Source organism: Onychomys torridus, chromosome 6 (assembly GCF_903995425.1).
Source record: "Onychomys torridus chromosome 6, mOncTor1.1, whole genome shotgun sequence".
NCBI lineage: Eukaryota > Metazoa > Chordata > Mammalia > Rodentia > Cricetidae > Onychomys > Onychomys torridus.
The window spans coordinates 77,789,931-77,804,071 of NC_050448.1; the positions used below are offsets into that span (position 1 = coordinate 77,789,931).

Here is a 14,141-nt window from a genome sequence, read left to right on the forward strand (position 1 = left end):
TCAGCATATCTGACAGACTTTTCCATGAAGCAGCAATTTTTAAGGACTTGTCTTGGCAAGGTTTGGCACTCTTTTTCCTTTGTGTCCTGCTTGTCCAGTTTGTATAGTACATCAGTAGTCAAGGCAAGTGCAGTCTCTTGCCCAAATGGCTAGCCCCACCACAATGAAAGCAAACTCCATATGGAAGTCCTTCAATGCCCATCATCCTTTCATGAAGTGTTGGGCCCTGGCCCCCGTTCCTTGAGTAGCTGTTGCCTTGCTTGCTGACCTTGATGTCCTCCCTATGCTAATTCCCTGCTGGTTTCATTCCTACTAAACAGCTTACCAGAGGTTCCTTGTTTGCATATCCTGCATATTGGTGTAATGCTAGAATATAAAACAGCTGTAGCTAGGTTCTTCCACTGTACTGTAAGTCTGTATTTAAGGCCTCCTCCCTCCTTCAATAAAGGGCATTCTACTGAGACGATTGACCTGCTGTCTTGTCTCTCTTTTTAATCCTCAGCCCCTCGCTCGGACATAGTGAATGGGTAGTAACGTGGGTGTTGCTACAATGAAGTAAAATGGTCCTGCCGGGAGCAGACATGTCTCACTGTCATAAAAATCCTTAGGTTATTAAACATCTTAAATGTTATCTTCTGTAGGTCTCTGAAGTGTTTCAAGATTGCCTAATTATCTAAAATATATCTGTTTAACCTTGAAAACATACATGACTACAAGTTTGATTATTAGAGATGATTGACTACTAATCTGCATTTTTGATCATCCTAAACTGTTTGTAGTAATAGCTTTGAAGGACTAGAACATTATATTACATTTTTAAATGAGCTGCAAAGATACAATACCTTAAACAAGAGAAGAAACATATATAGTATATTTAAAATAACCAAAGAGCTGGAGAGATGCCTGGAAAATCATTCCAGTTTCCGCTGTGACCTGGAGTGTCCATCTTTGGCCTGCAGGCCCAGCATATCTGACAGACTTTTCCATGAAGCAGCAATTTTTGAGGACTGTCCCACCTTGTCTTGGCAAGGTTTGGCACTCTTTTTCCTTTGTGTCCTGCTTGTCCAGTTTGTATGGCTCATACGGTTAAGAGCACTAGCTGTTCTTCCAGAGGTCCTGAGTTCAATTCCCAGCAACCACATTGTGGCTCACAACCATCTATAATGGGATCTGGTGCCCTCTTCTGGCCTGCATGCATACATGCATACAGAACACTGTCTATATAATAAATAAATAAATAAATCTTTAAAAAAATAAATCTAAAAAAACCTTAAATTTATATTAATATATAAAAATCCATACCGTTGTAAAATATTTGAGATGAAGAGTTGTCTTTTTATCCTATATTCCTATATTCCCACTAAATGATGACAAACATCCATAATTTACCAAATGACTAAAAACCACCCATCCCACCTCTTGGGAATGTGGGCATTGTGTTTGCTAGACTGCTTCCTGTTGTCTGGGGGCAATGACATCCCCAGGGGACCCTTAGAAAATTGTGACAATGGTCACGTCCTAAAAATAACCAGCCATAACATTTGTTGTCCACTCTCTGTGTAATGCACAAGGCTTATCTGAAGTCCTGGCTAGAACAGTTGGTGAGGCTGGACCATCTCAGGCAGCAGCCTTGAAGTTGTTCTGAATTCCTAACTCAGCAAAAAACTTCAACAGAGGCATTCTGAAAGACTGGATTGCATGGACACCTATTTTCATTGGTATCTGATCCTCTTGCTCTGAAAACACACAAAGGTAACATACATATCTGCATTAACACATGTATGAACTATGCATTGTACACAAACCCAGCCAAAGATATTTTTCTTTTGTTTTATGTTTGATCAGGCAAAAGCTATCTATCAACTTTATAAGTTTGTTTGCACTGTATAACCAACCCTCTATCCATTCCATATGAAAGTCATGACGACTCTGTAACCAACAAGATTTATCATGCCTCATCCATTCTCAGAGCTATTCCAATGTCAAGGGATCAGCATATATCTCATCTGGCTTGTAGGTTTATTTCTTTATGTGTATAGCCAAGATTTTCATGGGGTCTTCCCCATTCAAATATGGTCTCTATTAATTTTGAAGGAATCCACAGCCTTTCATTTCCTGTGGAAATAAAAGCAAAAAACTCTCCCCCCAATGCAATACATTTTCTAAATTTCATTTTAAAGTTAAGACTTCCCTAAAGTATCTAGGCTGGTTTAATTCAGCAATCCCTTTTAAAATCCTATGTCTCTCAGCAGCTGTCATTCACTCATGAGCATTCAAAAAATTCAAAGTCAAAAGAGCACCAAACAGGATCCAGACTCCCTGTGTATCTTTATGTGGCTTATTCTTTTCGTATTATTTTATTCTTTCTTTAAAGCCTTTAATTAATTATTTTTAAACTATTGAATTTTCCCTCTGACTATCTATACCCATTTTATTTTCTTCCTTTAAGTACCTATGCACACTGTAACCTGTTTAAAGGGTTTTTGGTCTGGACCTGTTTTACTGTGCACTTATAGTGTTTTCTGATCTCCTGAGCCAAACCTCACACTGCTAAGCAGCAGCTAGTCCTTCCACAGTGTGGCTCTGCTGGGTGGCTCTGCCCCTCCTTAGTCCCTGAGAGCCAGCCGTAATCCCTCAGGCCTGGCTGAGAGCTGCATTTCCCTGGGAGCTGCTTTTAACTGAGAGCTGCATTTTACCATCCCAGCTCTAGGAAGTTGGTGCCTGCACTGTGGCAGTCATTTTTCTTAGTCTGTTGTTTTTACTTAGCCAGCTGGTTGCTCAAGTGCTTTGCTGCACAGCAGTGCCTCTTAAAAGAGCCATACCCATTTTTATTGTTGTTTGTTTATTTTTCTGCTTTCTCAGGCCCTATGTAGAAATTCAGGCCCCATGTTGGGTGCCAATACAGTTATAGGCCCAGTCCATTTTCAGGGTTCTGACATCAGGTTTAGGTTCAAAGCAAGGGGAAGAACTATGTATAATTAAGCAGGCTGGTCAAGGTATAGGTCTACCCACCATCGGTTACCAGAACGGTGTGAAATCTCTTTGCTTTTTCCTTGGGACCCAATGTGTTTCAATAGTCTGGTAGCTACCAAGATGGCACGAGGGTCTCCTAGAGTCCTGCCAATACAGTTACATGATCAACCTTTTCCTATTTCAGAGTTGTTAGAACATTTTATTACTAATGTTTGTCGCCAAGAGAATTTATATCATGCTATGGAAGCAATAAAATACACAATATTTTCTCTTACTTAAAATTAAGCAACTTGGAGCTGGGCGGTGGTGGCACACACCTTTAATCCCAGCACCCAGGAGGCAGGGTCAGGTGGATCTCTGTGAGGTAGAGGCCAGCCTGGTCTTCAGAGTGAGTTCCAGGACAGGCACCAAAACTACACAGAGAAACACTGTCCCAAAAAACAAAAAAACAAAACCAAAAAAACAAAAACAAAAAAATTAAGCAACTTGGAATTAAAGTATATGCAACTTCTCAAATTTACCAGAATAAAATTCTGGATATTCATACAGTTTCCACAGAAACATACAATGATTTCAAATCTGCATAAATTGAATTTATAAAATGTATAGAAATGCATAATTATATTCTCAACTTACAAAACAAAGATATGGGACTCATTTGTAAAGCAGCCAATTGTATAGAACAACTGCTTCAGCTTATCATGGTTTTCATGTTTGATAAACATTGCAGCAGGAATGATGAGACCAAGGAGTGGAATTAAAGAGATATATCTTTTCTTTTTCCCCCCAGAAACATAAAAAGGCTTTATTTGCATGGGAGCAGGAATTTAATCAAACAAGCCGCATCCTACGTCATCACCTGACTCCTCAAGCTTCTCCTCTACGGCAGCAGGGGCAGAGCCAGGGGCAGGAGCTGCAGAGCCAGGGGCAGTAGAAACAGCCATGGCCCTGCCAGCAGGCACACTGGTGAGCTTGCCAGCACCCTGGGCAATGACGTCCTCAATGCTTTTCCATTTAGCTCACTGATGACCTTGTTAAGCTGGTCACTGTTACCTTGATGCCCATGCTGTCTACATTCTTCATGTCTTTGATGCTGGGAGAGGAGCTGCCCCCTAGGGCAGCCTGCAGACAATTGGCTGTGGCAGACAGGCCTCATGCATGAGATATGTTTTAATAAAAATATACACAGTGCACAGAAAGTGGAGAGCTCCCCGAGAAAGAGAGTCACATGCCTGAGTGGGAACGGGGTCCTCCTTTTATATCAGTTGAGAGAAGTAACTTAATCTTATCTCATGGACAATTGTGGGGGCCATTCATCTTTAAGTACTTAAGAGATGGACAGCTTATTATCTTGTTAGGTCAAAATCTTTTCCTTCCTTTTTTTTTTTTTGAAACAAGGTTTCTCTCTTTAGCTATCTTTTAACTCACTCTGTAGAACAGGCTGTCCTGGATCTCAGAGATCTGCCTGCTTCTGCCTCTGGAGTGCTGGGATTAAGGGCGTGTTCCACCACTACCTGGCAGTTGCAATTTTTCTAACACTATTTGTTCTTCATGACACTGGCCACTTAGGGTAAAGTGTTGTCATTGTTTGAATGAGAAATGTCCCCCATGGCCTTAGGTCTTTGAAGCCTTGGTCCCCAGTGGTGACACTGGGGAGGCTTAGGTGGTACACAGCCTTGCTGGAAGAAGTATGTCACTGAGGTCGGGCTTTGAGATTAATTGACTTGTGCCATTTCCAACTCTCTCCCTGATTTGTACTTGGGGTTTAAGATGTGAGCTCTCAGCTTCCAGTTCTTGTTACTATGCCTGCCACTGTGAAGGCAATATGAAGACCTAGACTTGACTTTACAGACTCCATCTTAGGGAAAGGCCACCATCCTAGACCATCTGGTGGCTGGGGGCTATACTCATTTCCAGGAAGAACTTCAGGAATGCACCTTGACAACAAAATCCAAATGGATACCCTAGAGGCATCCAACTAAGACACAGGGCAGTAAAGTTTAACAAGGTCCAGATGCTCCTGCAGACATCCTGTCATCGGTTTATGGCCCCTGCAGATAGCCAGACATCCTGTCAGCAGGTTGTGGTTCCACATGGGAAGTTTAACCAATAGTTTCAAAAAATCACCTTGCCCCATATCTCTACCCAATCCCAAAATGCCAAGGCATCCGCTATGTTGGAGTATAGGGCGGCAGTCCTAGTTCGAACCTGACAATAAAAAGACCCTTGTGTGCTTGCATCAGAAACTGGCTCTTTGGGGGTCTCCGAGGGTTTTGTGACACGGGTACACCACCACCTGCTTCCAATCTGTTCCTGCTATTATGGACTGCCGCCTTGTGGAGCTGTAAGAATAAACTCCCTTCTGTAAGTTGTCATGCTCATGGTTCTTTATCACAGCAAGGAAAGTAATACAGGAGGAGGAGGCCATCATTAGGTTCTAACAGGAGGAGGAGGCCATCATGAGTTAGGCTCTAACAGGAGGCAGAGGCCATAGTGAGTTAGGCTCTAACAGGAGGAGGAGGAGGCCATCATGAGTGAGGCTCTAGCTGTTAGCTGAAGGCATCACAAGTCACTGAACCAAGACCAAGCAGTCAGGGTCCAACTGTTGGAGAGTGGACATTTTGCTTTTGCTTTTTGACTTTTTTTTCAGGGGGGAGAGGCTTCTCTGTATAGCCCTGGCTGTCCTGGAACTTGCTTTATATAGACCAGGCTGGCCTTAAACTCACTGAGATCCAACTGCCTCTGCTACCACCACCCAGCTTTTTTTCTTTTTAAAATAGTTTACTTATTTTTATTTTATGTGCATTGGTATTTTGCCTGCATGTATCTCTTTTTGGGAGTGTCATATCCCCTGAAAGTGGAGTTACAGACAGTTGTGAGCTGCCATGTGGGCGCTAGGAATTGAACTTAGGTCCTCTGGAAGAGCAGCCAGTGCTCTTAAACACTGAACCGTCTCCCCAGCCCTCGGGTTTCTGTTTTCAATAAACAGAATGGTGTACATAGAGTACATTATTTTATTTCATAATATATTATATCTTTAATAAGCGTGTGTGTGTGTGTGTGTGTGTGTGTGTGTGTGTGTGTGTAAACCATGGCATTGAGTGTATATGAAAGTCAGAGGAAAACTTGTGGGAACCAATTCCTCCCTTCCCTCTTGTGGGTCTCTAAAGACTGAACTCTGGATTTCAGGCTTGGCAGCAAACATCTTCATCCACTAAGCCATCTCCTTGCCCCTCCCCCCATACATCCCGATGTGGGAGCTGGTTAAGACACAGAATGTTTATAGGAAGGTAAAGCAACAGGATGTTCTAAGGCAGTGGATCATGACCCCTTTGGGGAGGTCAACGACCCTTTCACAGGGATCACTTAAGACCATTGGAAGACACAGATATTTATTTGCATCATGACTCATAACTAGCAAAATTAGAGTTATGAAGTAGCAATGAAAATAATTTTATGGTTGGGGGTCACCACAACATGAGGTTTTATGGTTGGGGGTCACCACAACATGAGGAACTGTATTAAAGGGTTGCAGCATTAGGAGGGTTAAGAACCAGTGTTCTAAGGCGAGGTGAAACATTCCATCCTGCAGGGAAGCTCCTTAAGCTCAGGAAATGAACAACTTCATAGCTTCAGGTAGTCCCCGAAATTGACCAGATTCACTAGGCCCTTCTCTTCCCAAGCATATATAGACAGTAAGGCCTACTGAGAGACAGTCTCAGACAAGCTGAATTGTTTAAATTCAGGGGGCAGGAGAGGTGGCTTATCGGTTAAGAGCACTGGATGCCCTTCCAGAGGACCTGGGTTCAATACCCAGCACCCAAATGACAGCTCACACCTGTCTGTAACTTAGTTCCAAGGAAGGGAATCTGATACCTTCACACTAATGCATGTAAAATGAAATGAAATAAATTATTAAAAAATAAAAAAATAAAAGAGACTCAGACCAGTAGAACAGGCTGGACGAGGCTCAGACCCACTGAGCTACCTAGAAAGGACACTGTCCAACCTGATGAGCAGGGTGTGTGTGAGCTCCTGGTTTCCAGCTTTCATGAGCTGTTATCCATGTAGGGGTGGGCTTTGGTGGTGCACCTGTCTGTGAGTCATTTCTGCTCCTGTAAATTCTCTCACCCACGCTCCTGTCAGAACTCTTGGTTCACTAAGTTGGACTTTGGTGGTCTCCCTACTCCTATCTGGGATGAGTAGACATTTGTTCACATCTCCTCAGGAATCTAGAAAAATTAACAAAGTAGAAGGGGAACTAATAGGTAGCAAAAGATGTGGTGATATCTTATCTGTGCTCTAATAAATAAAGCTTGCCTGGAGATCAGAGGGAAAAGCCAGCCACTGTAGTAAACAGAGAAATCAGGCAATGGTAGCACATGCCTTTAATCCTATCATTCAGGAGGCAGGGATCATCTGGATCTCTGTGAGTTCAAGGCCACCTGGGAAACAGCCTGGCATGCTGACACACACCTCTAATCCTAGGACTTGAGATCTCATGTCTTGCTTGGGAAAGACACATGCCTTTCATCCCAGGAAGTGATGGTAGGAAGCAGAAAGGTATATGAGGCATGAGGACCAGGAACTAGAGGCTTTTAAACTTTTAGGCTTTTTGCAGTTCAGCTGAGATCCATTCAGATAAGGACTCACAGGCTTTCAGTTTGAGGAAACAGGATCAGCTGAGAAGTTGGCAAGGTGAGGTTAGCTGTGGCTTGTTCTTTCTCTCCAATTTTCCCACTTTCACTTCAATACCTGTCTGGTTTTTTTTGTTTTAATTATTAGTAATAAGACCATTTATAAATTCGTGTTACAAAAAGAGGGTATGGGGTGCATGGGTTCAAAGCTCATTATATTCATTTATGAAAATACCATCATGAAACCGGGCCTATGAGATGATTCAGCAGGTCATGGACCTGCTGCCAGCCTGAAGACCTAGGTTCAGTTCATGTGACTCACACAGGGAAAGGAGAGCAGTGACTTTACCAGCTGTCTTATGACCTGCACACACACAGAGGAATGCACATGATCACACACACATGCACACAGAGTAAATGCATAATACAATGAGACATTTACTCTGAGATGTCATACTGAAACTCATTGTTTTATACAATCACCATATGCTGAAAAGCTATGGGAGCTAAACTTACATTGACTCATCAACAGTGCATGTGAATATGAGCATTTTTTTCTCATCTTTTTTAAAAAATTATGATTTATTTATTTTGTATACAGCATGTATGACTGCAGGCCAGAAGAGGGCGCCAGACCTCATTACAGATGGTTGTGAGCCACCATGTGGGTGCTGGGAATTGAATGAACTCAGGACCTCTGGAAGGGCAGCCGGTGCTCTTAACCTCCTAGCCATCTCTCCAGCCGCCCAAATATGAGCATGTATTCACAATCAGTTTTACTTTTTTCTTTCTTTCATGTTGCTGAAGCATGAATCTTTTTTTTTTCCTCGAGACAGGGTATCTCTGTAGCTTTGGAGCCTGTCCTGGAACTCTCTCTGTAGACCAGGCTGGCCTCGAACTCACAGAGATCCACCTGCCTCTGCCTCCCGAGTGCTGGGATTACAGGCGTGCGTCACCACCGCCCGGCTGTAGCATGAATCTTATCAGGTCTTACTGATGAAATCAAACCTGATGCCAGGTGTTGGGGTGAATGCTGGAAGATCAGAGAAGCAGAACAAGCCACAGCTACCTCACCTCGACAGTTCCTCAGCTGATCCTGTTTCCTCAGACTGGAAGCCTCTGAGTCTTCATCCAAATGGATCTCAGCTGAACTGTTGCTCAAAAGCCTAAAAGCTTAACCAACTCTAGTTCCTGGTCTTCACGCCTTAAATACCGTTCTGCTTCCTGCCATCACTTCCTGGGATTAAAGGTTCTTATTACCACGCCTAGCTGTTTCCAGTGTGGCCTTGAACTCATAGAGATCCAAGCGGATCTCTGCCTCTGGAATTCTAGAATTAAAGGTGTGTGTGCCACCATTTTCTGGCCTCTATATCTAGTGGCTGTTCTGTTCTCTGACCCCAGATAAGTTTATTAGGGTGCACAATATTTTGGGGAACACAATATCACTACATGTTGTTGCCACAATTTCAAAACCAGAGTTAGTAGAGACAGGATTCTTCTGGAATCTTTTGGATAGGAGCTGGACATAGTGGTGTGTACCTGATCAGAAGGTCAAAGCAGTCTTAGCTACATAATGAGTTTGAAGCCAGCCTAGGCTATGAGAAACTCAGTTTCAAAGCAAGAAAACACAAGAGAAGAGAAAAAAAGAGGAAGACTCACTAAGGCTTGGAGTACAACTCAGTGGTAGGATGCTTGCCTAACATGTGCAAGGCTATGAGTTCAGTCCCAGGCAGTACAACTGTCTGTCTATCCATCCATCTATCATCTATTTATCTATTATATATATATATATATATATATATATATATATATATATAGAGAGAGAGAGAGAGAGAGAGAGAGAGAGTGAACATATAGAAATAAACTTCTTAATTATTAAATACAGAAAAATACATAAAATATAAATTACATAAAAATCAATAATTATAGAGTGCGTTATCCAAGACAGGAAATGCAAGCATGCCAGCATTCCTTTCTAATCATAATCTCTCCCACACAGTTACCTATCACCATTACTCTGATGGTAAGCACAGGCTTTTTAAAACATTTAGAGTTTTGTAATCTATGTAGGCATTGTTAGTTTTATTTTGGGACACATAATATTGTATTTATTTTCATGTATTTTCATATAGAAAGAGATATTGATTTTCACAGAATTAGGAATAGAAACTGGGGCTTAATGTATGATGCTAAACAAGTGTTCTGCCACTGAGCTAAATATCCTAGCCTATTTCTTTTTAAATTTTTCTTTTTTCTTCTCTTTCTTCTTTCCTTCCTTTCTTTCATATCCCGACTGGAATTTCCCCTCCCTTCTCTCCTCCCGCTCCCTCTCCCCACCTTCCCTCTGCCTCCTCCCCCCAACCTATTCCTTCTTTACTATTCAGAAAGGGGCAGGCCTCCCATGGGTACCAACACAGCATGGCATATCATTGTGGTAAGACTAAGCCTTCCCCTTGTATCAAGGCTGGGTAAGGCAATCCAGTATGAGGAATAGGTTCCCAAGAGCCAGCCAATGTGTTAGGGAAGCCCCTGCTCCCATTGTTAGGAGTCCTGTAAGTAGACCAAGCTACAAAACTGTCACATATATGTAGAGGGCCTGGGTCGGTCCCAGGCATGCTCCCTGGTTGTTGGTTCAGACTCTGTGTGTTCCTATGAGCCTGGTTAGTTGATTCTGTGGGTTTTCTTGACCTCTCTGGCTCCTTCAATCCTTCTTCCCCCTCTTTCACGGGATATCCAGAGCTAGGTCTAATGTTTGGCTGTGGGTCTCTGCATCTGTTTCCATCAATTACTGGATGGAGGCTCTCTGATGACAATTGGGGGAGTCACCAATCTGATCACAGGAGAAGGCCGGTTCAGGCTACATATCCATTGTCTGTGGGAGTCTTAGCTGTGATCATCCTTGTAGTTTCCTGGGAGTTTCTGTTGTACCCCAAAATATTCTCCCTTTCTAGTGTAAAGTTTTCTTTTAAAAATTAAAATATAACACCATTATTTTATTTTAAAATGTGTTTCAAGATTCATGTGTTTTATATGTGTGTGTGTGTTTATCTAAATCTCTGTGTGTGTATCTATATCTATATCCTTAGATCTCTTCCCCTTCAGATAGTTGGATAAATCTTTAATATTTCCTATTGAAAATCTATAGTCGCTGTACATCTACACAGAGTCTTTGAATACCCACAGTTGTCTACACATCATTACAAGGTTCAGAGTCACAGCTGGGAAAAGAGCTCCAGGGAAACCCAGGAAGAGGAGGAGGCTGAGGCCTAAGCTGGCTGTGGTTGGCCTCGTGGGCAGGTGTGTCGGGGAGCCCTGGAAGTTTGACTTCAGGACAGTTCGGTGTTAACTAGAGGTTTCCCTGAGACTGGTGGAGAAGATGCAGCTTAGATCTCTGGCCCTGGTCTTTGTGTCCCTCTGGGCAGTGGAGAAAGTCTGCAGGTACAGAAAGTTTGGCATTTTCCTTCATCCTGAACATACAAGCTGAGAAAAAAGTCACAATTCTGAGTTAGCAGGAAAGAGGCAGCTTTCCTGGCAGAGCCTGGGTCTTGGCAGCCAAGGTGCCTGGGGGCTTGATCTCTTCGGAGAAGGAACTCTGGCAACCCATTGCTGGGCTGCTGGGAGAGGCAGGAAAGAGGAAGGGGGAGATGGGGGATGAGGGTTCTTTCTGGCCTGAGGCAGGAGGCCCTTTCACTGGCTCCATCTGGCTGTGATTCCCCATCTGCCTCTACTAGGATTGATGCAAACCCATCAAATCAGTGGTATGAGCTGGGGAAAGAAGGTAAGAGCCCAGACTGCAAAGCCCCTTCTCCTCCTCTGTCCTGTTGTCTAGGTTATAAGATGCAAAAGGGCCTTCGGGAGCAGAGCATTCCTGCCAACTGTTGTGGCCCCAGGACTAAAGGACGATCTATGTGTGTCCCTTGGGTGAAATAGTGCCGTTCCAGGCCACCACCAGGAACACTTAACAAAACCCACAGACGTGCAATTAAGATAAAAGTCGTGTGCAGTTTTTGCCCTAGGTAGACAAGACACTGAGCCTGTGCTCAAAATCCACCAAGAGCGGCCTCGGTAGCCTGGCCATTGGCCTTTTTAGAGTCAGGATCTTGCTGTGCAGCCCAGGCTGGCTTGAGCGCCTGACCCTCCTGCCTTTCCCTTCTGAGTGCTGGGCTGCAGGATGCACCACCAGGCCTGGCCACATTCTTAGGAGGACCGCAGGCTGTTATCTGAACATGAAGCCAGCCTCCTTGTCACAGAGATGCTGTCACTCTTTCAGCTTTAAAAAAACGGCACTTCATCTATCGGCCTTGTCCACACTCCCCCTCCTCTCTTTTTTATTTCTCTAGAGGGTTATCTTTCTTTTCTTTTTTCTTTTTCTTTTTTTTTTTTTTTTTTTTTTTTTTGGTTTTTTGAGACAGGGTTTCTCTGTGTAGCTTTGTGCCTTTTCCTGGATCTTGCTCTGTAGACCAGGCTGGTCTAGAACTCACAGAGATCCACCTGCCTCTGTCTCCCGAGTGCTGGGATTACAGGTGTGCGCCACCACTGCCCGGTTTCTTATTGACTTTTAAAAAGATATATTTTAAAGTATATGCTTGTGTGTGGAGGGCACATGCCTGTCACGGCCGATAGCCACGGAGGCCAGAGATTTCTTTCTTTAGCTTTAGGCCTGGAACTTAGGTATGTAGGTATTTGTTCTCTGAGACACTGTTTAGTTCTACCAAAAGAGAGAGAGAGAGAGAGAGAGAGAGAGAGAGAGAGAAGGGCCAGCAAGATAAGCAAGATAGAATAGTGATCCCTGGAACCCACAGAAAAGTAGGAGAAAGCTGACCTTGAGTTGTCCTCTGACCTCCGTGTGTGGGCTGTGGCACACACACACACTGCCTACCCACACAGTAAGTGAATAAATGTAATTTAAACAATTTTCAAACAAAGACAGCAGGGCCAGGGAGTGTAGTTGGGAGAGTGCTTGTCAGGCACGCATGAAGCTGTGGGTTTGGTACTCAGCACTGCATAGACCAGGCATGGTGGTGCACACTTCTAATCCCAGCACTCAGGAAGTGAAGGAGGAAGAATCAGAAGCCCAGGGTTAAGTTTGAGGCCAGCCTGGAATACATGAGACTTCACCTCAAAACAAGAACAGGAACCAGCTCTATTTGCCGGAACACATAGGATCTCAGTGTCATCCGCTCCTCTGCTTTCTTCACTCACTTGACAGAGGACGTCTCAGAAGAAGTTTCTTTTCTAATTTCCCAACTTAAAAACAAAGCAACCACAACAAAACACATACAAAACCATCAGAGACAGCAGAAAATTGGAATCTACATTTCTGAAAAAGGAACGGGTACCATAGGCTGATGAAGAGGGACTTCAGAAGCAAGATCCTGGGTTATAAGGCCAATCTGTGATATTCAAATGATGCACCGAGAGAATTCTACTGAAAAGATCAAACAGTGTATGTGTATTTCGAGACAGGATCTCATTTTGTAGGCCAGGCTGGCCTGGAACTCACGGCAATTCTTCTGTCTCAGTCTCAGGATTACTGAGATCATAAGAACGCACCCCAATGCCCAGTGGGAGGAAAAACAATGAATGACCATTTTTAAAGTCCCCAGATAAAAACCATTAAACGCTTAATATGTGGGTATACCAGATCACCTTATATCAGAGTCAGTATGTAAAAAAATTGCCATCAACAATTTACGGACTTGATGGGCTGGCAAGATGGCTCAGTGGGTAAAGGTGCTTGCCACCAAGCCCTCTGACGTGAGTTGGATCCTTGGGACCTCAGATGGTGAAAGGAGAGAGCCAGTTCTAGACAGCTGCTCTCCATCTTCTATATGCTCACCATGGCGTTCATATGCACAGGCACAAAAACTAAACATTTTAAAACATAATTACAGTGAAAACATAGAGGCTTGAAACAACAAGCCTTTGTTACTGTGGGCATGGCTTAGGGTGCCTCTGTGGCTCATAGTTCCTCACAAGATTTAGGTCAAACTTCTCGCCAGGGCTGCAGTCTTATGTGAAGATTCGACACAGGGAAGGATCCACTTCCAAGCTCTTTTGTATGGTTTCTGGTTCCCGAGTAAGTGGGCATCTCCACAAGCTGATAGAGGGCATGATAGCAGCCATCTTCTTGGGTAAGCAATACATGAGAGAGCATCCAAGTGAAGTCTCAACTTATCCATCATCTAATCTTAGAATGGACACCCTACCTGCTACAACTCACAGCACTCAGTGACATTCTAGTCAGGTTATATAGACTAGTTTATATAAAACAAAGGCTACAGATTAAATAACCAAGAAAGGAGGCACACACAGCATGATCTAGAATTGTGTGAAGTGGGAAGATTAGGTTCTTCCAGCTGCAAGGGCATTTAACGTGGCACATGGCTTGCTTCCAGCTAGGGAATTCACCTGAGCCCTTGTATTCAAAATTTTCACTGGGGCTTAATCACATAGACACAGATGGTGTGGCTGATGCTCCAGGTCCTCCTGAGCTTGAGCTGATACTGTGGGGCTCAAAGTGTCCACCAC

General features: G+C 43.5%; 1 pseudogene; it reads right to left on the bottom strand.

Annotated features, from left to right (window-relative positions):
* Nucleotides 1-3,800: 3,800 nt before the first annotated feature.
* LOC118586228 overlaps nt 3,801-14,141 on the bottom strand; it is a 55,003-nt pseudogene continuing 44,662 nt past the window's right edge.